This window comes from Elephas maximus, chromosome 19 (assembly GCF_024166365.1).
Source record: "Elephas maximus indicus isolate mEleMax1 chromosome 19, mEleMax1 primary haplotype, whole genome shotgun sequence".
NCBI classification, from domain to species: domain Eukaryota; kingdom Metazoa; phylum Chordata; class Mammalia; order Proboscidea; family Elephantidae; genus Elephas; species Elephas maximus.
This window is the reverse complement of record NC_064837.1, coordinates 78329156-78354824: the sequence shown is the minus strand read 5'-3', so window position 1 is coordinate 78354824 and position 25669 is coordinate 78329156.

The following is a 25669-nucleotide window of genomic DNA, read 5'->3' as shown; positions in this document are numbered from 1 at the left end:
TTTAAAATAACAGAAAAAAAAATTTTGTTTTTATTCTTACCTTCTGTTCTATAGTTTTTATTCTTACTTTCTGTTCTATAGTACCTTGTAGTTTTTGTAGCAGAAAGAATCAAGAATTTTGCAGTATTTAAACCCTAGGGGTTCATTTGTTTTTTTGTAAATAATTTCCTTCAGAATATAAGAAAAACTATGGTCATAATATGCCAAATGCTTTTAAAATCTTCATTAAGTATATACCAAACCAAAACCAAACCCATTGCCCTTGAGTCAATTCCAACTCATAGCAAACCTAATAAGTATATACACATTCAATATTGTTAATTAAATTCAAAGTTCTGATCAATTACTTAATACATATTTCTATCAGCTGGGAATTAAACAATTAAAAATTACTCTATTGTTTTTCTTAGGATGAACTTAAAGACATTGAATCAATTGTTGAAGTTCTGATTTCCGGGGTACAGCTAAATTGAGCTTCAGAAACCAGAACTGATCACAGTCTGCTAAATTCTGGTTCCATTTGATCAATAACTTTAACAAATCAACAAAGCATTAGTTCATCTGGGATCTGGAACAAAGAAAATGAGATTGAGAGATCTCACATGATTAACACAAAAATAATATGCCTCCAACTATTGTCAAATATTTATTTTAATAAAGCCTGAGATTTCTCGTTGGTTCTGAAGCTTATTTTCTCAGGGGAGAAGCATGTTTCACATAGTAAAGATTCTTGATCTGCGTGTAGAACAGGACATTCTCCATGGTTCTTGTCATTTGGCCAAAATAGTAGTCTAGTACTTTCTGAAGGACCAAGATGGTTGTTAGTAATAATTGAGCTCTAGAAAATGATCCGCCAGCTGCTCCATGGAAGAAAGATGTGGCAGTCTGCTTCAGAAAAAATTACAGCCTTGGAAACACTATGGGGCAGCTCTACTCTTCCCTATAGGGTTGCTGTGAGTCAGAACTGATTTGATGGCATTGGGTAATGGGTAAATGACTGCAGTCCTCACGTGGGGCAAACGGTTAAGGCACTCAGCTTCTAACCAAAAGGCTGGAGGTTCAAGTCTACCCAGAGGCACCTCCAAAGAAAGGAATGGCCATCTACTTCCAAAAAATCAGCCATTGAAAACCCTATGAAGCAAATTTTTACTCTAACACACATGAGGTTGCCATGAGTCAGAGTCAAATGGATGGCAACTGGTTTAGTAAATAATCATGGAGTACACTTACGTTTAACAACCAATGTGGGAAAGTCCTCAGCATGGAAACATTATTAGCTTTTATTTAAGAAGCTTAAAAGTTGCCAAAAATTTGTAGTGAGTATAATAGGACAGGGATGTTACAGGGGTCATATTCATGAATTAAAGTTGTATTATTTGGAATTTAAGGAATGTTCACCAGAATGTTATGAAAGAAAAGTTTTATCAACTCCAAAAATATTCACCTAAGAGGAGGCATCTATATGCTTTGGGTAGTAGAGAGATCTATGTAACTCATTCTTTCATAGCCCATGTCCTCAACAGTACCTGTTTTACCCGTTAGGACCTGGGCTTGTTTCGATTTTGACAATTGAACATTTCTGTTGTTAGGTGCCATCGAGTAGGTTCTGACTCATAGTGATCCTATGTACAACAGAATGAAACACTGCCCGGTTCTGCGCCATCGTCACAATCATTGTTACGCTTGAGCCCATTGTTGTAGCCGCTGCGTCAATCCATTTTATTGAGATTCTTCATCTTTTATGCTGACCCTTTACTTTACCAAGCTTGCTGGCCTTCTCCAGGGACTGGTCCCTTCTGATAACATGTTCAAAGTATGTGAAACATAATCTCAGCATTCTTGCTTCTGGTTGTACTTCTTCCAAGACAGATTTGTTTGTTCTTTTGGCAGTCCATGGTGTATTCAATATTCTTCACCAACAACACAATTCAAAGGCGTCAATTCTTTGGTTTCACATGCGTATGAGGCAACTGAGAACTCCATGGCTTAGGTCAGGCTCACCTTAGTCCTCAAGGTGACATCTTTGCTTTTCAACATTTTAAAGAGGTCTTTTGCAGCAGATTTGCCCAACGCAACGTGTCATTTGATTTCTTGACTGCTGCTTCCATGAGTGTTGATTGTAGATCCAAACACAATGAAATCCTTGACAACTTCAGTCTTTTCTCCGTTTATCATAATGTTGCTTGTTGGTCCAGTTATGAAGATTCTTGGTTTCTTTATGTTGAGGTGTAATCCATATTGAAGGCTGTAGTCTTTCATCTTCATCAGTAGGTGCTTCAAGTCCTCTTCACTTTCAGCAAGCAAGGTTGTGTCATCTGCATAACGCAGGTTGTTAATGAGTCTTCCTCCAAGCCTGATACCCAGTTCTTCTTCATCTATCTAGTCCAGTTTCTCAGATTATTTGCTCAGCATGCGGATTGAATAGGCATGGTGAAAGGATACAACACTGAAGCACACCTTTCCTGACTTTAAACCATTCAGTATCTCCTTGTTCTGTTCGAAGGGCTGCCTATTGATCTAGGTACAGGTTCCACATGAGCACAAGTAAGTGTTCCGGAATTCCCATTCTGCACAATGTCATCTATACATAATTTGTTATGATCCACACAGTTGAATGCCTTAGCATAGTCAATAAAACACAGGTAAACATCCTTCTGGTATTCTCTGCTTCCTGCTGGAATCCATCTGACATCAGGTATCCCTGGTTCCACATCCTCTTCTGAATCTCTTGAATTTCTGGCAGCTTCCTGTCTGTATACTGCTGCAGCTGCTTTTCAATGATCTTCTGCAAATTTTTACTTGCGTGTGATTTAATAATATTGTTCAATAATTTTTGAATTTGATTGGGTCACTTTTCTTGGGAAGAGACATAAATATGCATCTTTTCCAGTCGGTTGGCCAGGTAGTTGTCTTCCAAATTTCTTGGCATAGAAGAGTGACCACTTTCAGTGTTGCATCCATTGTTGAAACATCTCATTTGGTATTTCCTCAATTCCTGAAGCCTTTTATTTTTTTTTTTTGCCAATGACTTCAGTGCAGCTTAGACTTCTTCCTTCAATACCGTAGGTTCCTCATCATACACTACCTCCTGAAATGGTTGAACATTGACTGATTCTTCTTGGTATACTGACTCTGTATTCCTTCTGTCTTCCTTTGATGCTTCCTGCCTAAATTAATATTATCCTCATAGAATCTTTCAATATTGCAACTCAAAGCTTGAATTTTTTTCTTCAGTTCTTTCAGCTTGAGAAACACTGAGTGTATTTTTCCCTTTTGGTTTTCTAACTCCAGGTCTTTGCACATGTCATTATAATACTTTATTTTGTCCTCTCGAGCTGCCCTTTGAAATCTTTTGTTCAGCTGTCTTACTTCATCATTTCTTCCATTTGCTTTAGCTACTTGATGTTCAAGAGCAACTTTCTTAGTCTTTTCTGACATCCATATTGGTCTTTTCTTTCTTTCTTGTCTTTTTAATGACCTCTTGCTTTCTTCATGTATTATGTCCTTGATGTCATTTCACAACTTGTCTTCGATCATTAGTGTTCAAAGCATCAAGTCTATTCTTGAGATGGTCTCTAAATTCAGGCAGAGTATACTCAAGGTCATACTTTGACTCTCATGGACTTGTTCTAATTTTCTTCAGCTTCAGTTTGAACTTGCATATAAGCAATTGGTGGTCTGTTCCACAGTCGACCCCTGGCCTTGTCCTGGCTGATGATACTGACCTTCTCCATCATGTCTTTCCACAAAGGCAGACAATTTAATTCCTGCATATTCCATCTGGTGAGGTCCATGGGTATGATCACCTTTTATGTTGTTGAAAAAAAGGTGTATTCAATGAAGTCCTTGGTCTTGGAAAACTCTATTATGTGATCTACAGCATCATTTCTGTCACCAAGGCCATGTTTTCCAACTACCAACCCTTCTTTTTTGTTTCCAACCATTGCATTAAAATCACCAGTAATTATCAATGCATCCTGATGGCATGTTTGATCAATTTTAGACTGCAGAAGTTGGTAAAAATCTTTAATTTTTTCATCTTTGGTCTTAGTGGTTGGTGTGTAAATTTGAATAATTGTGGTGTTAATTGTCTTCCTTGTAGGTGTATGGATATTATGCTATCACTGACAGTGTTGCATTTCAGGATAGATCTTGAAATGTTCTTTTTGATGATGAATGCAACGCTATTCCTCTTCAATTTGTCATTCCCGGCATGGTAGACCATATGATTGTCTGATTCAAAATGGCCAATACCAGTCCATTTCAGCTCACTAATGCCTAGGATATTTATGCATTCCATTTCATTTTTGACAACTTTCAATTTTTCTAGATTCATACTTTGTACTTTCCATATTCCAATTATTAATGAATGTTTGCAGCTATTTCTTCTCATTTTGAGTCTTGCCACATCAGGAAATGAAGGCTCTGTAAGCTTGACTCCATCCATGTCATTAAGGTCCACTCTACTTTGAGGAGGCAGCTCTTCCCCAGTTGTATTTTGAGTACCTTCCAACCTGAGGGACTCATCTTTTAGCACTATATCAGACAATGTTCCACTGCTATTCATAAGGTTTTCACCGGCTAATTCTTTTCAGAAGTAGACTGCAGGGTCCTTCTTCCTAGTTTGTCTTAGTATGGAAGCTCAGATGAAACCTGTCCACCATGGATAACTGTGCTGGTATTTGAATACTGGTGGCATATCTTCCATTATTACAGCAACCCTTAAGCCCCCAGAATACAGCAGACTGAGAGATGCGTGAGGAATTGAATATTAGCTCTTCAAACAACATTCCAATAGTAAGGAGCCTGATGAAAAATGAATTGAGCATTAGCTCTTTATTTTTCATTAGATTCCCTACAAATGAAATGTTTACATTAGAAATCATGGCTTTCTTTCTGTATACTTATATATCGCCATACCTATACTGTCATGATAGCCACTAACCGCATGCTGCTATTTAAATAATTAATTAAAATAAAACAATTTAATTCCTCAGCTGTACTAGCCACAGTTTATGTGCTCAATAGCCACAGAGCACAGACCTAGAATATTACATCATTGCTGAAAGTTCTATTGGGCAGCACTGTTCCAGACTCCCCCTTGATTCTTTGCCTAACCAAATGGCCTGGCACTTGACATTGGTATGTTGGATTCTGCTTGAATGAATGCAAACCAGATGTTAGATTATTGGTAGCTTGAAACCAGACATGGTGAAAGTATTCACACCACCACACTAGTTGTTGTTGAGTTGACCTTGACTCATAGTGACCTCCTGTGTGTCAGAATAAAACTGTGCCCCCTAGGATTTTCAATGGCTGATTTTTCAGAAGTAGATTATCAGGCCTTTACTCCAAGGCACTTCTACGTGCACTTGAACCTCCAATCTTTGGTTAGTGGCTGTGATGGTTAAGGTTGTGTGTCAACTTGGCTGGGTCGTGGTTTGACATTTATGATGTAATTTGGCAGTTATGTAATGATGTAATCAATTCCATGATGAGTTTTGCTATGAGCAGCTAATCAGTTTAAAGGGAGTTTCCTTTGGAATATGGCCTGCCTTCAGCATACAAATGGATGTTCCAGCAAAGCTATTGCTCTGAATCCTGCATCTGTCTTGTCGCCATCTGACCTTTGGTTCTTGGGACTTGAATTAGCAGCTTACCTGAAGATTTTGAGAGTCATCAACCTCTGCAGCCTGTGAGCTAGCATCCTGCCGTCTGGCCAGCCAAACTTGCGTTTGTCAGCACCTGAAGCTACATGAGTCAGAAGAAGCCTCCGGCCTGATACCTGACTCACGGACTTGGGACTTACTAGCCTCTACAACCACATGAGCAATTTCCTTGAGATAAATCTCTCTCTCTTTCTCTACACACAAACACGCTTCACTGGTTTTGCTTCTCTAGAGAACCCAGCCTAAGACATTTGGTACCAAGAATTGTTCTAGAGAAACAAAATTGTAAGGACGAGTTTTCTAAATTGGTTCTCAACTCTGGTTTGCCCTAAAGATGTTGATGACTCTACTTCCAGTAGTAAAGAGGGCACTGCTAATCCATGGAGTGAGGTGGCAATAGAAATACACAAGCTATAACCACCAATAGATCAAGTATTTGTGAGAGGCAAGGCTCTGGCTGATCATATGTTTGATAATTTTCTACAGCTTTGCCAGAATGTGAAGTAAAAAGAAGCTGGTTGGTTGGTCCTATTTTCACTAGAAAATGTGGTGAAAGAAAGACATGAGCTCAGGGCTTCAGAATCACAGCTCAAGTGCCACATAAATGGCCACAAAGTTGCCACTTGTGCCCTGAAAGAAAGCCTTATTTCTTGAAGTAAAGGAGCTGATATTGCCGAAAATCAAATCCATAGCCTTACCGTAAGAGTGCTGAATTACAAAGCCAAGTAAATTTCTAATCTCAGATGGTGTCTAAATTTAAAGTGTGGGAAAAAATGGGATCTTGAAACTTGAGATGGGACATACAGGCAAATGATCAGGAAGGTGGGGACACTAAGCCCGTAAATTCCATTGAATCATTCCTTCCAACAGAACCAGCCCTCTCACTCCCATCTGAAGAGATTACTAAGTCTTTGTCTGGTAAGCCATCCTCCCGGGTAAAAATCATTAGCCTTTCCACCACCATCTGAGGAAATTAGCCCAGCTGTTTCTGAAGAGTCTTTGAGTCAACCACTGAGGAAATGTCTGAGTCATCACCTGGGGCATCGCCTGAGGCAGATGCCTTGCCAGACATTGCAAAACATTCTCAGAACACATCCCCACCATTCATTTTTGCTTCTAGATGTATAACTAGACTTAAGTCCCAGTGAGCCCCACAAGTTTAAGTACAAAGTGTGACCCAGGAGGAGGTACTTTACACTCCAAAACAACTGTTTGGCTGTTCTAATATGTACAAGTGGAGACTTAGGGAATACGTGAGGTAATGGCTATTAAGAGTATGACATAATTATACAAGGAACATAAACTTGAATCAGTCTGAGTTTATTGATACAGTCCCACTAAACACAGAGTCTTCATTCAATATTTTAGCTACAGAGGTTATGAAAGGATCTGGTAGTTTATTTGGTTGGATCTCTGAAGCATGGATTACATGGTGGCCTACACTAAATCAAGTTGAAGTGCTAGATCTGTCTTGATCTAGACAAATGTATCAAAGGCTTAGGGAAATTGGCATGTTAAAGTGGATTTATAAAGCTGACCCACAGACCCACACATGGAGTGCCAAAAGGACACATTTTTTACCATGGCAGAGAGAAACAAATTTGTGAAGGCAAATTCCAGTGGAAACTACCCCAACTGAATTAAGACAATGGGGCTGATTGGAACCCATGACGGGAGGGTCCAATTGGTGGCACTCACAAAGACAAGGTGGGTGTGGATACCATAATGGACAACTGAGTCAAAGTATTAATCAGAAAATTTGGACTTATGGCATTGGCTACTTAATCATGGTGTCCCTAGGAGTAAGGTAGATGGAAAACCTACTAACATTTTACTTGATCTGTATGAACAGAAGAATTCTAGGTCAAGTGAATGGCAGTCTAACTCAAATCACCAGAATAGAGAGTTGTGGCACCTCAAATTATCCTCAAATTTGCCAATCTATAAACCCACAACCCCTTCAGTAAGGACCCCACTGCACTTCCAAAAATTTATACTGTTAGTCTTCCTCCCAGACTTCCTCGAAGTGATCTCTGGCCTTTTATGAGAGTGATGGTTCATTGGGGAAAAGGAAATAATTAGGCTTTTCAGCGATTGCTGGACATTTACTGTGAATTGCCACTGATTTCAAAAAACCTAAAACATCTCTGTGGCCCACCAGTCAGAGTGGGGGTGTATGAGGTCAGATTATTAATGGACTTTTAACACAGGTTTGCCTCACAGTGGGTCCAGTGGGTCCTGAAACCCACCCTGTAGTTATTTCCCCAATTCTAGAAAGCATAATTGGAATAAAAATACTCAGAAACTGGCAAAACCCCTACATTGTATCCTGACAAGTGGAGTAAGTGCTATTGTGGTAGGAAAGTATAAACAGAAGCCATTAGAACAGCCCCTACCTAGGAAAATAGTAAACCAAAGCAATAACACATTCCTGGAGGTACTGCAGAGATTACTGCCACCATCAAGGACTTGAAGGATGCAGGAGTGGTGATTCCCACCACATCCCCATTCAACTTGCCTATTTGGCCTGTGGAAAAAAAACATATGCACCTTGAAGAATGACAGTGGATTATCAAAACCTTAACCAGGATGTGACTCCAACTGAAGCTGCTATTCAAGATGTGGTTTCATTGCTTGAGCATATTAATAACATTGTGGTACCTGTTATGCCACTATTGATATGGCTAATGAGTATTTCTCCACATCTGTTTCAAAAGACCACCAGAAACAGTTTGCCTTCCACAGGCAAGGCCAGCAATATACGTTCACTGTCCTAGCTCAGAGTACATCAACTGTATGGATCAAAGACCTAAATACATTGTCAAATACCTTGACGTTCATAGAAGAAAAAATAGGATCAACACTAGAGGCCCTAATACACAGCATTAACAGGAGACAGGCCACAACCAACAACACACAAGCTCCAGAGGATAAGCTAGATAACTGGGTCTTCTAAAAACTAATCACTTATGCTTATCAAAAGACTTCACCAAAAGAGTAAAAAGAGAAGCTACGGACTGGGAATAAAACTTTGGCTATTACAAATCTCTAAAATCTACCAGAAAATCCAACACCTCTCCAACAAAAAGACAAATAATCCAATTTAAAAAATGGGCAAAGGAAATGAACAGACACTGCACCAAAGAAGACATTCAAGCAACCAACAGACACATGAGGAAATGATCACAATCTCTAGCCATTACAGAAGTACAAATCAAAACCACAATGAGACACCATCTCACCCCTACATTACTGGCACAACTAAAAAAAACAGGAAATAACAAATGCTGGAGAGGCCACAGGGATATCGGGACTCTTATGCACTGCTGGTGGGAATGCAAAATGATACAACCATTCTGGAAAATGATATTGCTCTTCCTTAGAAATCTAGAAATAGAAATACCATATGATTCAGCAATCCCACTCTTAGGAATATATCCTAGAGAAATAAGAGTCATCATACAAATAGATCTATGCACACCCAATTTCATTGCAGCTTTGTTCACAATAGCAAAAAGATGGAAACAACCTAGATGCCCATCAACAGATGAATGGATAAACAAACTCTGGTACATAAGCACGAAGAAGTATTATGGAATGCTAAAGAACAGTGATGAATCTGAGAAGCATCTCATAACATGGATGAATCTGGAGGGCATTATGCTGAGTGAAATAAGTCAATCACAAAAGGACAAATACTGTGACACCACTACTGCAAAAACTCATGAAAAGGTTTATGCACAAAACGGAACAATCTTTTATGGTTACGAGGGAGGGGAGGGATGGGGTGGAAAACCACTTAATAGACAATAGATAAGTGGAAACTTTGGTAAAAGGTAAGACAGTACACAATACTGAGGAAGCCAGCACAACCTGTACAAGGCAAGGTCATGGTAGCTCCATAGACAAATCCAAACACCCTGAGGGACCAAATTGCTGGGCTGAGGACTGTGGGGACCATGGTCTCAGGAAACATCTAACTTAACTGGCATAACATAGTTTATAAAGAACATGTTCTACATTCTGCTTTGGTGAGTAGTGTCTGGGGCCTTAAAAGCCTGTGAGCAGCCATCTAGGATACTCCACTGGTTTCAACCCTTCAGAAGCAATGAAGAATGAAGAAAACCTAAGACACAAGGGAAAGATTAGTCCAAAAGACTAATGGACCACATCTACCACAGTCTCCACCAGACTGAGTCCAGTAAAACTAGATGGTGCCTGGCTACCACCACTGACTGTTCTGACAGGGATCACAATAGAGGGACCCAGACAAAGCTGGAGAAAAATGTATAACAAAATTCTAACTCCAAAAGAAAGACCAGACTTGCTGGCCTGACAGAGACTGGAGAAACTCTGAGATTATGGCCCCTGGACACCCTTTCAGCTCAGTAATGAGGTCACTCTTGAGGCTCACCCTTCAGCCAAAGATTGAACAGATCCGTGGAACAAAACAAGACTAACGGGGTGCACCAGCCCTAGGGCAGGGGGGACTGGAAGGCAGGAGGGAACAGGAAAGCTGGTAATAGGGAAGCCAGGGTTGAGAAGGAAGAGTGTTGACATGTCGTGGGGTTGTTAACCAATGTCATACAACATTGTGTGTACTATCTATTTGATGAGAAACTAGTTTGTTCCATAAACCTTCATCTAAAGTATAATTAAAAAAAAGAAAAGTATATTGACTCTTAAGCCCTATGCCATAATTTAGTCCATAGGAAATTGGATAGCCTTTCCCTCACACTGGCCCATTAAATTGATGACATTATGCTGATTTGACCCAGTAAGGAAGGAATGTCACTGACTCTAGACTTATTTGCAAAACATTTGCATGGTAATCAAAAAACAAAAACAAAAAAAACCTGTTGCAGTAGAGTCCATTACAACTCACAGTGACCCTATAGGACAGAGTAGAACTGCCCCATAGTGCTTCCAAGGAGCAACTGGTGGATTCAAACTGTTGACCTTTTGGTTAGCTACCAAGTTCTTAACCACTGTGCCACCAGGCTGCCATTTGCATGCTAGAGGATGGTAAATTAGCCCAACAGAAATTCAGGTGCCTTCCACTTCAGTGAAATTTCTAGGACTCCAGTGATGTGCGGCATGTCAAGATATTTCTTCTAAAGTTAAGAATAAGTTGTTGCTTCTGGCCCCTTCTGCAACTAAAAAGGAGAAACAATGCCTGGTGGGCCTCTTTGGATTTTGGAGGTAGTGTATCCCTCATTTGGGTGTGCTACTCCGGCCTATCAAGTAACTTGAAAAGCTGCTAGTTTTGAGTGGGGCCCAGAAAGAGAGAAATCTTTGCATTCAGGCTGCTGTGTAAGCCATTCTGCCACTTGGGCCATATGATCCAATTGATTCAATGGTGCTTAAAGTGTCAGTGGCAGATAGTGAGGTTGTTTGGAGTATTTGTCAGGCTCTTACTGGTGAATCACAGCATAGACCTTTAGGATTTTGCAGGTAATTTCTGCCATTCTCTGCAGATAACTACTCTCCTTTTCAGAAACAGGTTTTAGTTTGTTACCAGGCCTTAGTAGAGAGCAGATGCTTAACCATGGATCATCATGTCACCATGTGGACTGAGCTGCCCATCCTGAACTGGGTGTTGTCTGACCCACAGGGTCATAAAGTTAGATGTACACAGCAGAAGTCCATCATTAAATGGAAGTGGTATATAACAGATCAGGTCCAAGTACGACCTGAAGGCACATGTAAGTTGCATGAGGAAGTGGCCAAATGCCCATGGTCTCCACTCCTGTTATATTACCTGACCTCTCCCAGTCTGTACCTATGGCCTCATAGGGAGTTCCTTATGATCAGTTGACTGAAGAAGAGTAATCTCATGCCAGGCTTACAAATGGTTTTGCGCCATATGCAGACACCACTCAAAAGCGGACAGGGACACTACAAGCCCTTTCTGGGACCTCCCTGAAGAAGAGTGGTAAAGGAAAATCCTCCCAATGGGCAGTACTTTGATTAGTGTACCTGGTTGTTCACTTTTCTTGGAAGGAGAAATGGCCAGATGTGAGACTGTATTCTGATTCATGAGCTGTGGCCAATGGTTTGGCTGAATGGTCAGGGACTTGGAAGGAACATGATTAGAAAATTGGTGACAGGAAGTATGGGGAAGATGTGAATCAACTTCTCTGAATCGGCCAAAGACGTGAAGATATTTGCGTCTCATGTGAATGCTCACCAGAGGGTGACCTTGGCAGAGGAGGATTTTAACAATCAAGTAGATAGGATGATGCGTTCTGTGGAAAACATTCATGCTCTTCCCAGCCACTCTTGTCATTGCCCAATGGGCTCATGAATATAGTGGCCATGGTGGCAGAGATGGAGGTTTTGCATGGGCTCAGCAACATGAACTTCCACTCACCAAGGCTGACTTAACTACAGCCACTGCTGAGTGCCCAATCTGCCAGAAGCAGAGACCAGTACCAAGTCCCCAGTATGGCACCATTCCTCAAGGTGATCAGCCAACAACCTGGTGGCAGGTTGATTACATTAGAACACTTCTATCATGGGATGGGCAGCATTTTGTTCTTTCTGGAATAGACATTTACTCTAGATACTGATTTGCCTTTCTTGCATGGAGTGCTTCTGCCAAAACTACAATCCTTGGACTTACAGAATGCCTTATCCACCATTTGGTATCCCACACAGCATCACTTCAGATCCAGGGACTCAAGTCACAGCAAATGAAGTGTAGCAATGGGCCCGTGCTCATGGAATTCGCTGGTCTTACCAATGTACTCCAACATCCTGAAGCAGGTGGCTTGATAGAATGATGCAACGGCCTTCTAAAGGCACAATCATGGCACCAGCTAGGTGGCAATATCTTTCATGGTTGGGGAAATGTTCTCTGGGAGGCTGTATATGCTCTAAACCAGTGTCCAATATATAGTTCTGTTTCTCCCGTAGCCAGGATTCACAGGTCTGAGAATCAAGGGGTGGTAATGGGAGTGGTACCACTCACCATTACCCCTAGTGACCCACACTTATGATTTTTGCTTCCTGTCCCCACCACCCTATGCTTCACAGGTCTAGAGGTCTTAGTTCCAAAGGAAGGAATACTCCCACCTGGAGATACATCACTGATTCCTTTGAACTGCAAGTTAAGAATGCCACCTGACCACTTTGCACACCTTATGCCTCTAGATCAATAGGCAAAGAAGGGAGTTGCCATATTGGCTGGTGTTATTGATCCTGATTACCAAGAGGAAATCGATTTGATATTACATAATGGAGTTTAAGAAGAGTATGTCTGGAATGCAGGTGATCCCTTAGAGTGTCTCTTAGTACTACCATGCCTTTTGATTAAAGTTGATAGAAAACTACAGCAACCCAATTCCAACATGACTACTAATGGCCCAGACCCTTCAGAATGAAGGTTTTGGTCATCCCACCAGGCAAAGAACAATAACCAACTGAGGTGCTTCCTCAGGGTAAAGGGAATACAAAATGTGTAATGGGAAAAGGTATTTCTAAATACCAGCTACCACCACGAGACCAGCTGCAGAAAAAGGACTGTAATAGTTATGATATGTGTGCATCAAATATTTTTTTTTATTTCTTCACTTATAAATATAAGTAAATATAAGGTGTAAAGAGGGGTAGTGCATTTTGAATTGTACTTCTGTTAGTTTTATCATGTAAAAAGTCACGTATGACTTTATAATTGTCTTTATAGAGAATATGTATTGTTTAAGGAGATGTATACAGGTGCCAACTTGACAAGTGGTGGATTGTGATGGTTAAGGTTGCATGTAAACTTGGCTGTACCATGGTTTTCAGTGGTTTGGCGGTTATGATGTAGTTCGATAGTTAAGTAATGATTTAATTTGGCAGTTACATAATGATGTAATCAACTTCATGATGAGATCTGCTATGAGCAGCCAATCCATTGAAAGGGAGTTTCCTTGGTGGTGTGGCTTGCCTCCAGTGTATACATGGACGTTCCAGCAAGTCTCTTGCTCTGGATCCTGCATCAGGCTCATGATCACCTGAGATCTGGTTCTTGAGACTTGACCTAGCAGCTTAACCTGCCAATCTTGGAATTCATCCGCCCCCACAGCCTGAGAGTCAGCAATCCACCATCTGAGGTGCCAATCTTTGTTTTGTCAGCCCCTGCAGCTACCTGAGTCTGGATAAGCCTCTATCCTGACTTCGGACCCGTGGACTTGGGACTTGCCTCCTTCTAAAATCACATAAGCCATTTCCTTCATATTAATCTCTCTCTCTCTACATGTATGTATATGCTTCACTAGTTTTGCTTCTCATAGCAGCTGAGCACATTAGTGACTTGTCCCATCCACGGACAGCATTTACACTACGGAAACCCTCAAATCAAGATTTGTTTTTTGTTTTGTTTTCCTTTGTTTTAGATCTGATTTACCAGCACATCACTGCCTGACAACGTTTGTCCCAAGCACTTCCCAGAAAGCCAGACAATTGCTACCCTTACTCTGGACTGCTTACGCGATGCCATTACCAGAGACCACATTCTCCACATTGGTGGATACTATACACTGGTTGCTATAGGGTGGCTATGAGTTGAAATTAACTAGACAGCAACGGGTTTTGTTTTTTTGATACACTGATGCAACATAGACAACAGGAAAATAATAAGGAATCTGAATGTGCAAAGAGATGATGCTATAAGTGTTCTATTTCATAAGTTGTCTTAATAATTTATACCCTACTGATAAGTTATATCATGTTACTATATTACAGTAACACTCTAGGATAATTTTCAACTGCCTCATATGTATGAGGAAGCTGGATAATGAATAAGGAAGACTGAAGAATTGATGCATTTAAATTATGGTGTTGGCAAAGAATAACAAATATACCGTGGACTGCCAGAAAAATGAACAAGTCTGTGTTAGAAGACGTGCAGCTAGAATGGTCCTTAGAAGGGAGGATGGTGAGACTTTGTCTTAGTTACTTTGGACATGTGATCAGGAGGGACAAGTCCCTGGAGAAGGACACCATATATGGTAAAGCAGATGGTCATCAAAAAAAAAAAGGAAGACCCTGAATGAGATGGATTGACATAGTGGCTGCAACAATGGACTCAAACATAGCAAGGATTGTGCTGCTGTACATAGGGTCACTATGAGTCAGAACCAAATTGACAGCACCTAACAACAACAACTAGGGTAGCACTGTCTGAAATAAATGAACACATGCCACATATCTAATTTAAAATTTTGTAGGGCTCTAAAAAATAAAAAGAAACCAGTGAAATTAATTTAAATAATGTATTTTATTTAATGCTATAATCCAAATCATTATTAGTTCAACATGTAATCAATATTAAATGCTATTAATGAAATATTTTACATTTTTTTTATACTAAGTATTTATATTTATTCCACACTTCAGTTCGGACTAGCCACATGTTAGGTGCTCAATAGCTATATATGCATAGTAGTTACAATATTAGACACACAGCTCTAAAGAAAAATGATAAAACAGTTTAGTAATTGAACAGGTGGCATTGGTAAAGCTCTGACAGTGACCAGACATGAAAGAGACCATGCGTCTACACTAGGAAGAAGCCAAAGGAAAAGACTCAGAAATGGCAATGGGTTATCTGTGGTGACTTCATTCCTTTTCTATTAACATAGCTCCAACTTTGTACAGAATGATCCCATCTTCCTGTTTGATGACCTTCTGCAGTCCACGTGCAGCTCAGGCTCTTGCGTGTCTTACAAATACATAATTTTACTTGTAGAACTGTTCTCCCTACTTCAGCCTTGTCAAACATTCAGCTTAGAAACCCCAGCCACCTTGGACTCCACTCTTGCCACATGCAGTTGGTAGCTATACTAGCTTTCCCACATATTTCAAGCATACCAGCTCCCACTGTCACTTGGGTGCAGACTGGCATTGCTACTCACCTGGACTGCACTGATATTATGGTAGGTACCAGCCAGCCACTCAACTCCTTCCCTTTCTTTCCTTTTTTTTTAAATTGTACTTTAGATGAAGGCTTACAGAACAAACTAGCCTCTCATTAAACAGTTAGTATACATATTATTTTACGACATTGGTTAACAACCCCACAACATGTCAACACTCTCCCTTCTCAACCCCGGGTTCCCTATTACCAGCTTAGGTGTCCCCTCTTGCCCCTGGGGGTTGTGCCCCTTTAGTCCTGTTTTGTTTCATGCGCCTGACTAATCTTTGGCTAAAGGGTAAACCTTAGGAGTGACTTCATTACTGAGCTAAAAGTGTTTCTGGGGGGCCATACTCTCTGGGTTTCCCCAGCATCTGTCAGACCAGTAAGTCTGGTCTTTTTTGTGAGTTAGAATTTTGGTCTACATTTTTCTGCAGCACTGTCTGGGGCCTTCTATTGTGATCCCTGTCAGAGCAGTCAGTGGTGGTAGCTGGGCACCATCTAATTGTACTGGACTCAGTCTGGTGGAGGCCATGGTAGTTGTGGTCCATTAGTCCTTTGGACTAATCTTTCCCTTGTATCTTTAGTTTTCTTTATTCTCTCTCGTTCCCGAAGAGGTGAGACTAGTGGAGTATCTTAGATGGCTGTCACAGGCTTTTAAGACCCCAGACACTACTCACAAAAGTAGAGTGTGGAACATTTGCTTTATAAACTATGTTATGCCAAATGAGCTGGATGTTCCCCAAGACCACGGTCCCCACAGCCCTCAGCCCAGTAAACAACTCCTTCCCTATCCTATCCTTTCCACTGCTGCAAGTTTCCATTCTAAACTCAACACAGGTCATGTGAGTACCTCCTTAGAAAATAGACCTAATTTCCTCACATGACTTCAAGGGTCTCACTTCACCCCATCTCATCTTGAGGACAAGTCTCCCACTTACCCTTCTCCCCCATTCACTCTCATAGCCTCCACCCCAGTAAGGAGACTTCTCATTCATTCTTCAGGAAATCTAGTTTACGTTCTCTTATCTTGGTACCCGTCATCATGCAGCCCCCTAATTCCCAGTCTTCCCATCACTACTTCTCAGAGTCTGTTTCTTCCACCCCTGATTTTGCTCAGGATGTGCTCTTTGCATGGACTGTCTTTTTGGCCTTTTTATCCTTCCTGCCCTACTTCCTCTCACATTTTTGAGCTCAGCTCAAGCATCTCTTTTTCAGAAAGCCTCCCTTAACACCTCCGCCCAGTTGGGGCTGGGCAAAGTGATCCTCATATGTGTTTTGAACTGTCCAGCACGTATCTGTGCCATTGCCTTTTGCAATTGTATTATTATATTAGTGCATGTGCCTCCTTCCTCCATCCAGCAGGCTTCAAACTCAGTCCTGCATGCTGTAGAAAATCAGTACATGCTGGATGCATGATTCAACAAGCAGCACTCAGCTCCTTGGAAAGCTTACCCAGATTTCCAAAAACTCATTGCTATCGAGTCATTCTGGCTCATAGTGACCCTATAGGATAGAGTGGAACAGCCCCATAGGGTTTCCAAGGAGCAGCTGGTGGATTCAAACTGCCAACCTTTTAGTTAGCAGCCAAACACTTAACCACTGCATCACTGGAGACCCCCAGATTTCCCAAGGAGACCTTATTCCACTTATTTTAGAGTTCTTCTTTGATTCCTGTGATACTCAGTGTGTATCTACCTCTATCTGAACTATCACACCCTACCTGGCAATATATATTGCATTTACCCTCTGACTTGTGCATTCTGTGCAGACCGGGATCCTTTCAATTATAGTCCCAGTTTTGTGTCTGCAGAGTCCTTGGGAAGCTTCAGATAGGAAAATGTTTGCATAATTTTTGCTGATATGACTAAAGCAGGATCAGTGGAAAGGAGTAGTTCATAATCATCAAAGTTATTCAGCTTTAGTTCTGCCCATAATGGACCCCACTTCCTTAGGTCTCTCATCTATCTCTTAGCCCCCTCATCCCTAAGGTTATATTGGGAAAAGACCATTTCTTTTTCTTCTTTTACTAACCTTTTTTTTTAATAGTAGTGAAAATGCACATAACAAAACATATGGCATCTCAGCAATGTCTGCATGTGCAACTGAGTGACATTGATCGCATTTTTCAAGTTGTACAGCCATTCTTGCTATCCTTTTCCAAATCACTTTACCACCATTAACATAAATTTTTATATTTATATGTATATATACATATATATAAGCATTAACATAAACACAGTGGCTGCAACAATGGGCTCAAGCGTAACAACAATTGTATGGATGCACAGGACCAGGCAGTGCTTCATTCTGTGGTACATAGGGTCACTATGAGTTGAAACCGACTCAACGCCACCTACCTACAACATAACAGCATAAACTTAGTGGCACTTGAACAAAAACTCCTCCTTTCATCATCTCTCTCACCCCTGGTAACCACAGATAATCTTTGCTTTCTATACATTTGCTTATTTCATGTACATAAGATCATGTGGTATTTATCCTTTTGTAACTGACTTATTTTGCTCAGCATGATGTTCTCAAGGTTCATCCATGTTGTGGTATGCATCAGGACTTCATTTCTTTTTATGGCTGAGTATACTAACCAGTTTTACTCAGTCATATTGTTATCTGTCAGGCCCGATAAGCATTCAATTTTAACATTCCTATTGTAAAGATAAGAAAATAATAGAATTTAGTAGACAGAGAAGGGAAATAGAGTGGAATGGTGAAAAGTACATTCCAATCAGAAGAAACTAAATGAGCATAGGCCTAGAGGTATGAACATGTATCGGTTCCAGGGGACAGCGTGGTTGTTTCCTGTTGTGTGCAGTAATTCCAACATGGCTGGAATATTGACTATTTGGCTGGGGTGGGGAAGAGGGATAAGGAGAAGAGCTAGAGGCAGCGGTAAGGTGCAAGAAGACTGTATGGTGCCTAGAATAACTTGCTAAGCCGTTGAAGGATATATCAGAGGTTTTTTTCAGCAGTGGAATTGATAGCAGTAGGTGATCCATGGAGCCCTAGTAGCCCAGTGGTTAAGAGCTTAGGCTGCTACCCAAAGGGTCGGCAGTTTGAATCCACCAGCCAATCCTTGGAAACCCTATGGGGCAGTTCTACTCTGTCCTATAGGGTCTCTATTAGTCAGAACCAACTCGACAGCAACTGGTCTCAATGGGTTAGGTGATCCATTGTATAGGAGGGTTGTTAAGAAAAAGAATGGGTGAATCGGTAGTGCTTATTTTTTATTGTTGTTGAAAGTATACACAGCAAACTTATACCAATTCAACTATTTCTACATGTACAGTTCAGTGATACTGATTACATTCTTCAAGTTTGCAACCACCCTCTCTCACCTTTTCTGAACTATTCTTCCCACATTGTCATGGACTCACTACCCACTATGGTTCTTATCTGACCTACTGTTGTCAGTTTGATCTCATATAGTTAGTTCTTCAAAACAGCACTACGTTCAAGCAAAACTTCTTTACTGAATAAGCTATCTCATTGTTCGGTTTAAAGAAGACTTCAGGGGATATTTTTGGCTTAAGGTTTAAAGATTATCTCAGGGTAACTGCTTTTAGGGGGGTTCATTCAGGCTTAATGTCTCTAGAAAGTCTGTATTCCATGAGAATTTGGAATTCTGTCCCACATTTGGGAAAAGACCATTTCTAACCTGTGAGTTATTTATCTCCTCTCAACTCCAAATTCACCTTTGAATTGTGGTGTTGGCGAAGAATATTAAATATACCACGGACTGCCAAAAGAATGAACAAATCTGTCTTAGAAGAAGTACAAACAAAATGCACCTTAGAAGCAAAGATGGCGAGACTGCGTCTTACATACTTTGGACATGTTGTCAGGAGGGATCACTCACTGGAGAAGGACATCATATTTGGTAAAGTACAGGGTGGAAACACTGGTGGCGTAGTGGTTAAGTGCTACAGCTGCTAACCAAAAGGTTAGCAGTTCAAATTCACCAGGCACTCCTTGGAAACTCTATGGGGCAGTTCTACTCTGTCCTATAGGGTCGCTATGAGTAGAATCGACTTGATGGCAATGGGTTTGGTTTTTTTTTTAAGTACAGGGTCAGTGGAACAGAGGAAGACCCTCAACGAGATTGACACAGTGGCTGCAACAATGGGCTCAAGCATAACAATGGTTGTCAGGATGGTGCAGGACCAGGCAGTGTTTCATTCTGTGGTACATAGGGTTGCTGAGTCAGAGCTGACTCGACGGCACCTAACAACAACTCTTACTACTCTTCTTCTATCAACTCCCAGTACTGTGCCTTACCTACAAGTTGTCCTGAAACACTTCTTTTCAAGGATATATAAATTTTGAGATTATATTTGTCCCATAAAGGGGAACCCAGTTTATTGAATAAGATCGTTCCTGAGGAAACAGAGAAGCAGACATCAAAGACTCCTCCTTTGCCACTGATGGGGTAGTTCCAGAGCTTACAGACCCCTTAAGTAAAGCATAGGACTCTAGAAACCTCGACATAAAGGAACCCAGTGTCCTGAAGCCAACCAACAGCACTACCCTCTGGAACTTTGTCTTCTTGTCTGCATATTTGATCACATATTGTACAGGGAATAAAGCTAGTTCATACATACCCCAGGAGCTAGAGGAGCTAAAACTTGTGGCTACCAAGTTGACTTTGACTCATGGCGACCTACTGTGTGTCAGAGTAGAACTGTGCTCCTGAGGGCTTTCAATGGCTGATTTCTCAACAGTAGATCACCAGGACTTTCTTCTGAGGCACATGTGGGTGGATTCAAACCACCAACCTTTTGATTAGCAGCTGAGCACATTAATTTTTTGCACCACTCAGGGATACACAAAGTTATCAAAAATATTTGTAATAATATGTTTGTAATATAAATATTATATATTGATGAGAAGTTTTAGTCCTTCACTCAGAAAATATCTGTTTAAGTACCTCTAGTTGTTGGCTATAGTCCTAAAAATTTATGGGTTGGTTCCTTTTAATGTTACATTAAGAGTTTTCATGAATAACTTGTTTAATATTTGTATCGTCTCTCGTATAGATGTGAACAAAATGAAGTTTGCTGAAAAGCACGTCTTCCCCTCTATGGCTTTTGTTCACTTTACAATTCAAAGAAAATCAGAACATTATTTTTCTCTTGTAGAAGTACATTACTGCAGATACTACTTCTCTTCATTAGGTGTATTCATTCTAGATTGAACCTACCCCCCCATGAGTGATTATCTGTTTTTATTCATTGTCAAGACCATGCAAGGCTGCCTTTTATTTTTCATCAGCATTACGCTCTTTTTGGCATTTTAGAAGTGTTTTAAATAATGACTGCATAGAATGTCATAATATTTGGAATCGAGCCCTTTGATTATATCATTCAGTATGAAAAACTTATGAAAAGAGCTGCAGAAAGATGTTTAAAAAGATATTTGACTGGCTTTCCCCGTCATCCTATCACAGACACTGGGCAGGCCCACTTCAAAATGTGCTTTGTTTTAAAGCTTTGTTTTGATGGGGTTGATTAAAAATCACGTTGTGATCTATACTAATCTAAGATATCTTGGAAGGAGAGGGTGATGTGCTGTGAATTAGATACATGGTCATATACTCTAAAGAGTTTTCTGCCAGGGTAAGACTGAAAATGCCACAACAGTCTTGTGAATTGGCACTGGGTTTTTTTTTTTTTTTTCCGAAATTGTACCCAGACAAGAAGATAACTGTACATGCTGTTTCAGAGCAGTAGAATAATCTCAAGGCAGAGAAAATGACAGTGTTTTCCAACTGGCATATCTTAATCGATTGCCTTTTTCTAGTTCTTAAGGCTGTGCATCTTTGAAGAGTTAAAATATATAGATAGAGATAGATAGATAGACAGACAGACAGATAGATAGAGATATAGCTATATATCATTTGTAGCATCCACAGCATTAACCCAGATACTTATGAGTCTGATATTTATTAAGATGTCATTGGGGTAGATAGAAATGTAACACATGGTTCCTGTCTTTTGTGTGGTCTCAACCTGTTTGGAAAGAAGACACAATATTATAATTTTTAAAAAGTTCGTAATTTTTAGTTAAAATAATATCTCAATGTATTTTGATTTATATTATCTTAATATAAGTGAGGTTGACCACCCTTTCATATGGAGCCATTTCCACTTTCTAAACTGTACGATCATGTCTCAGCCCATTTTTCTTTAGCATTGTGGCCTTTCCTTCCCTGTATTTATTTATTAGGCATGTCAACTTTCTTGTGAGACAAGTTACAAATAGTTCCCCCAGTTTCCATTTTTAATTTAGTAATTACTTTTACAACAGTGTGATGACTTAAACTATGTTTATTGTTATTTAACTATGCTACTTAAGTTATAATTTCAATTACATTTATAGTTAAGCCTCAATGTCAATGATACCAACAGCATGAGGCAAGTTGTTCTTAAAAACTTAAAATTTGCTGTCAACACTCATTGTTAAGTGCTAATGAGTTGGTTTGGACTCATGACAACCCATGCACAACAGAAAAAAAATTGCCTGATCCTGCATCATCTTCATGATCGTTGGTCTGCTCGAGTCTATTGTCACAACCACTGTGTATTTTGAGTGCCTTCCAAGCTAGGGGGCTCATCTTCTAGCACTATGTCAAACAATATTTTGTTGTGATCCATAGGGTTTTCATTGCCTAATTTTTGGAAGTAGATCACCAGCTCCTTCTTCCTAGTCTGAAAACTTATCTGAAACCTGTCCGCCATGGGTGACCATGCTGGTATTTGAAATACCAGTGGCATAGCTTCCGGTATCACAGCAACACACAAGCCACCACAGTACAACACACTTACAGATGGGTGATGGCTGTCAACACTTGAGAGCTCTTAAAAATGCTGTAAAGAGACCGGCCCTTTGAAAGCAGGGATTTGAGGTGAGGGTGGACCCAGGGGGAGCCTGGGGCAAGGAAGGGGTAGCAGAGTCCTCCTCTTCTTAGGCAGAGTGACTGCCCGAATGACTCTCCACTGTGGTTCATCCTTGGCTCTGAGCGGGTCCAAGAAGAGCCTGGAAGGGAGCTCTTCTAACTTAGCTCTCAAGTAGTGCATGCTCCCTCCTGGAAGGGGCAACCAAGCTCCATCAATGCTAATTAGAATGGAAGAAACTTAGTATTCATTCATATTATGAATTGGGAGTGCCAGTATTTGGGAGATGGATGTGATTTGGCATGTTGAGCCCGGAACATGGAGAACAGTGGTTATGGACTTGGCGGGCTGGAGCATTCATTAAAAAGTGACGAAGTGGGGGCAAGATGGCAGAATAGACAGACACTTCTGGTGAGCTCTCTTACAACAAAGAGCTGAAAAAACAAGTGAAACGAGTGTATTTATGACAACCTAGGAAATTTTTTTTTTTTTTAGGAGCCCTAAACATCAAAGGAAAAGTTAGAAAACAAACTGAGGGGCAGGGGGAGGAAGAGATGGTTCAGAGTGGAGAGGAGTTACTGGACCTGAATCACTGGGAGCCCTCAGTCACCTTTCCCGGTAGCGGCTGCAGTGGGCTGATACTAGTATTCAGCCACAGTTTCCTCAGGGAGAAGCAGCCAGCCACACACCCTACTCACACCTCCACAACCAGATAACGGCACTTTCGGCAAAAGCTAAGCACTTGCATATATTTTACCACACCTCCCACCCCCAAGCCGGCTTCAGCAGCTCTTGATTTCCCTGGGCCTGAGATAGGCCCTGTTGAGTGCCTAGAGGAGTCCTCCCGGCCTTGGAGAAGAAATAAATTCACCATTGGGGGAAAAGATAATTTGCCAGCTCCACTAATCGGGGGAGCTCAGGACAGAAGCAGCTCCTGTCCAGGTATAAACAGTCTATGAACTTTGAATACCTTTCCCCTCTGCATGGACCTGTGTAGGCCTATTTCAGGAGAACAGGCCCTTGTTGGCAGACTATAACTGTTTCAGCTGTGTGGTGGAGAGGTGGGTGTTTGATGTTTGACATTGCTTTGCCTATTAAACAGGGTTCTCACCTACTAACATCAGGGCCCTAAGCACTGGTGGCTCAAATCAGGTCACCCAGCCACCCGAGACAGGGGTCCAAGGAAAACTGGAATCTCCCAGTCCTTATGACCAAAAACATTGGGTGCCCATGGTCCCTCTGCAGAACCCACCTACCTGTACGCTCTAGAGAACAGGGACATGCTTTCCTCAGAGACACTTGGGGGATGATTCTCAGCCCCCTGCTTTATTCAGAGCATGACACCCTGCTGCATCCAGATACCAGTATCTACACCAATCATCCCTGCTCCTCTAAGACTGTAGGACAGAGCCTGTACCACACACTTGATGATCAGCTACCTGGACACCTGAGCTGAATTCATATGAGAAAAGTGAATGGACTCCTAGACTGATACACCTGATAACAGCTCTAGCCATCTGGAGACAGGACGTCAGAGCTCCAAAGGTGAAAATAATCAAGCTAGCTCACTCAAGCAATGCATTGGGCATATCAAAAACAAAACAAAGCAAGAAGCTAGGATACAGTAAGCAAACATAAAATAAATTAAGACAATAACTTATAGATGGCTCAGAGGCAACAGTCATTATCAAGTCATATAAAGACACAGACCATGATTGCTCCAACAAGCTCTCAAAACAAAGAATCAAGGGATCTTCTAGATGAAAGTGCCTTCCCGGAATTACCAGATGCAGAATACAAAAAAATTAATATACAGAGCCCTTCAAGACATCAGGAAGGAAATCAGGCAATGTGCAGAACAAGCCAAGGAACACACAGACAAAGCAGATGAAGAAATTAAAAACATAACTCAGGAACATAATGAAAAATTAATAAGCTGAAAAATCCATAGACAAACAGCAATCAGAAATCCAGAAGATAAACAATAAAATTACAGAATTAGATAACACATTAGACAGTCAGAGGAGCAGAACTGAGCAAGTGGAAGGCAGAATTTGTGAATTTGAAGATAAAGCAATTGGCACAAATATATTTGAGGAAAAATCAGATAAAAGAATTTTTAAAAAATGAAGAAATCTTAAGAAACATGTGGACTCTATCGAAAGAAATAACCTATGAACGATTGGAGTACCAGAACAGGGAGGGATAACAGAAAATATGGAGAGAATTGTTGAAGATTTGTTGGCAGAAAACTTCCCTGATATTGTGAAAGATGAGAAGATATCTATGCAAGATGCTCATCGAACTCCACATAAGGTAGATTTTAAAAGAAAGTCACCAAGACATATCATAATCAAACTTGCCAAAACCAAAGATAAAGAGAGAATTTTAAGAGCAGCTAGGGATAAATGTAAAGTCATCTCCAAAGATAGTCAATAAGAATAAGCTCGGACTACGTGGTGGAAATCAGGCAGGCAAGAAGTCAATGGAATGACTTTCAAAAAGTATTGAAAGAAAAAAATTGCCAGCCAAGAATCATATATTCAGCAAAACTGTCTCTCAAATACGAAGGTGAAATTAGGAAATTTCCACATAAACAGTAGTTTAGGGAATTTGTAAAAACCAAACCAAAACTGCAAAAAATACTAAAGGGAGTTCTTTGGTTAGAAAATCAATAATAACAGGTATCAACCCAAGACTAGAACACTGGACAGAGCAATTAGATGTCAACCCATACAGGGAAATCACAAAAGTAAATCAAGAAAAAAAAAGTTCAAAACAGGGAAACAGTGATGTTATTGTGTAAGACAACATTGAAACAATAAAGAGGGGCTAAGAAATGTAGTCATAGATCTTTCATATGGAGAGAAAGACAAGGCAATACAAAGAAATAAAAGTTAGGTTTAAATTTAGAAAAATAGGAGAAAATAATAAGGTAACCACAAAGGAGACAAACTATCCTACACATCAAAATAAAATTCAAGAAAAAATAGAGAATCAGCTAAAACAAAATCAACAACAATGAATACGAGGAAAGGACAATATATAAAGATAATCTATTCAGCACAAAAAATTAAGTGGGAAAAAGAAACCATCATCAACACACAAAAAAAGACATCAAAACGATAGCACTAAATTCATACCTATCCATAATTACGCTGAATACAAATGGACAAAATGCACCAATA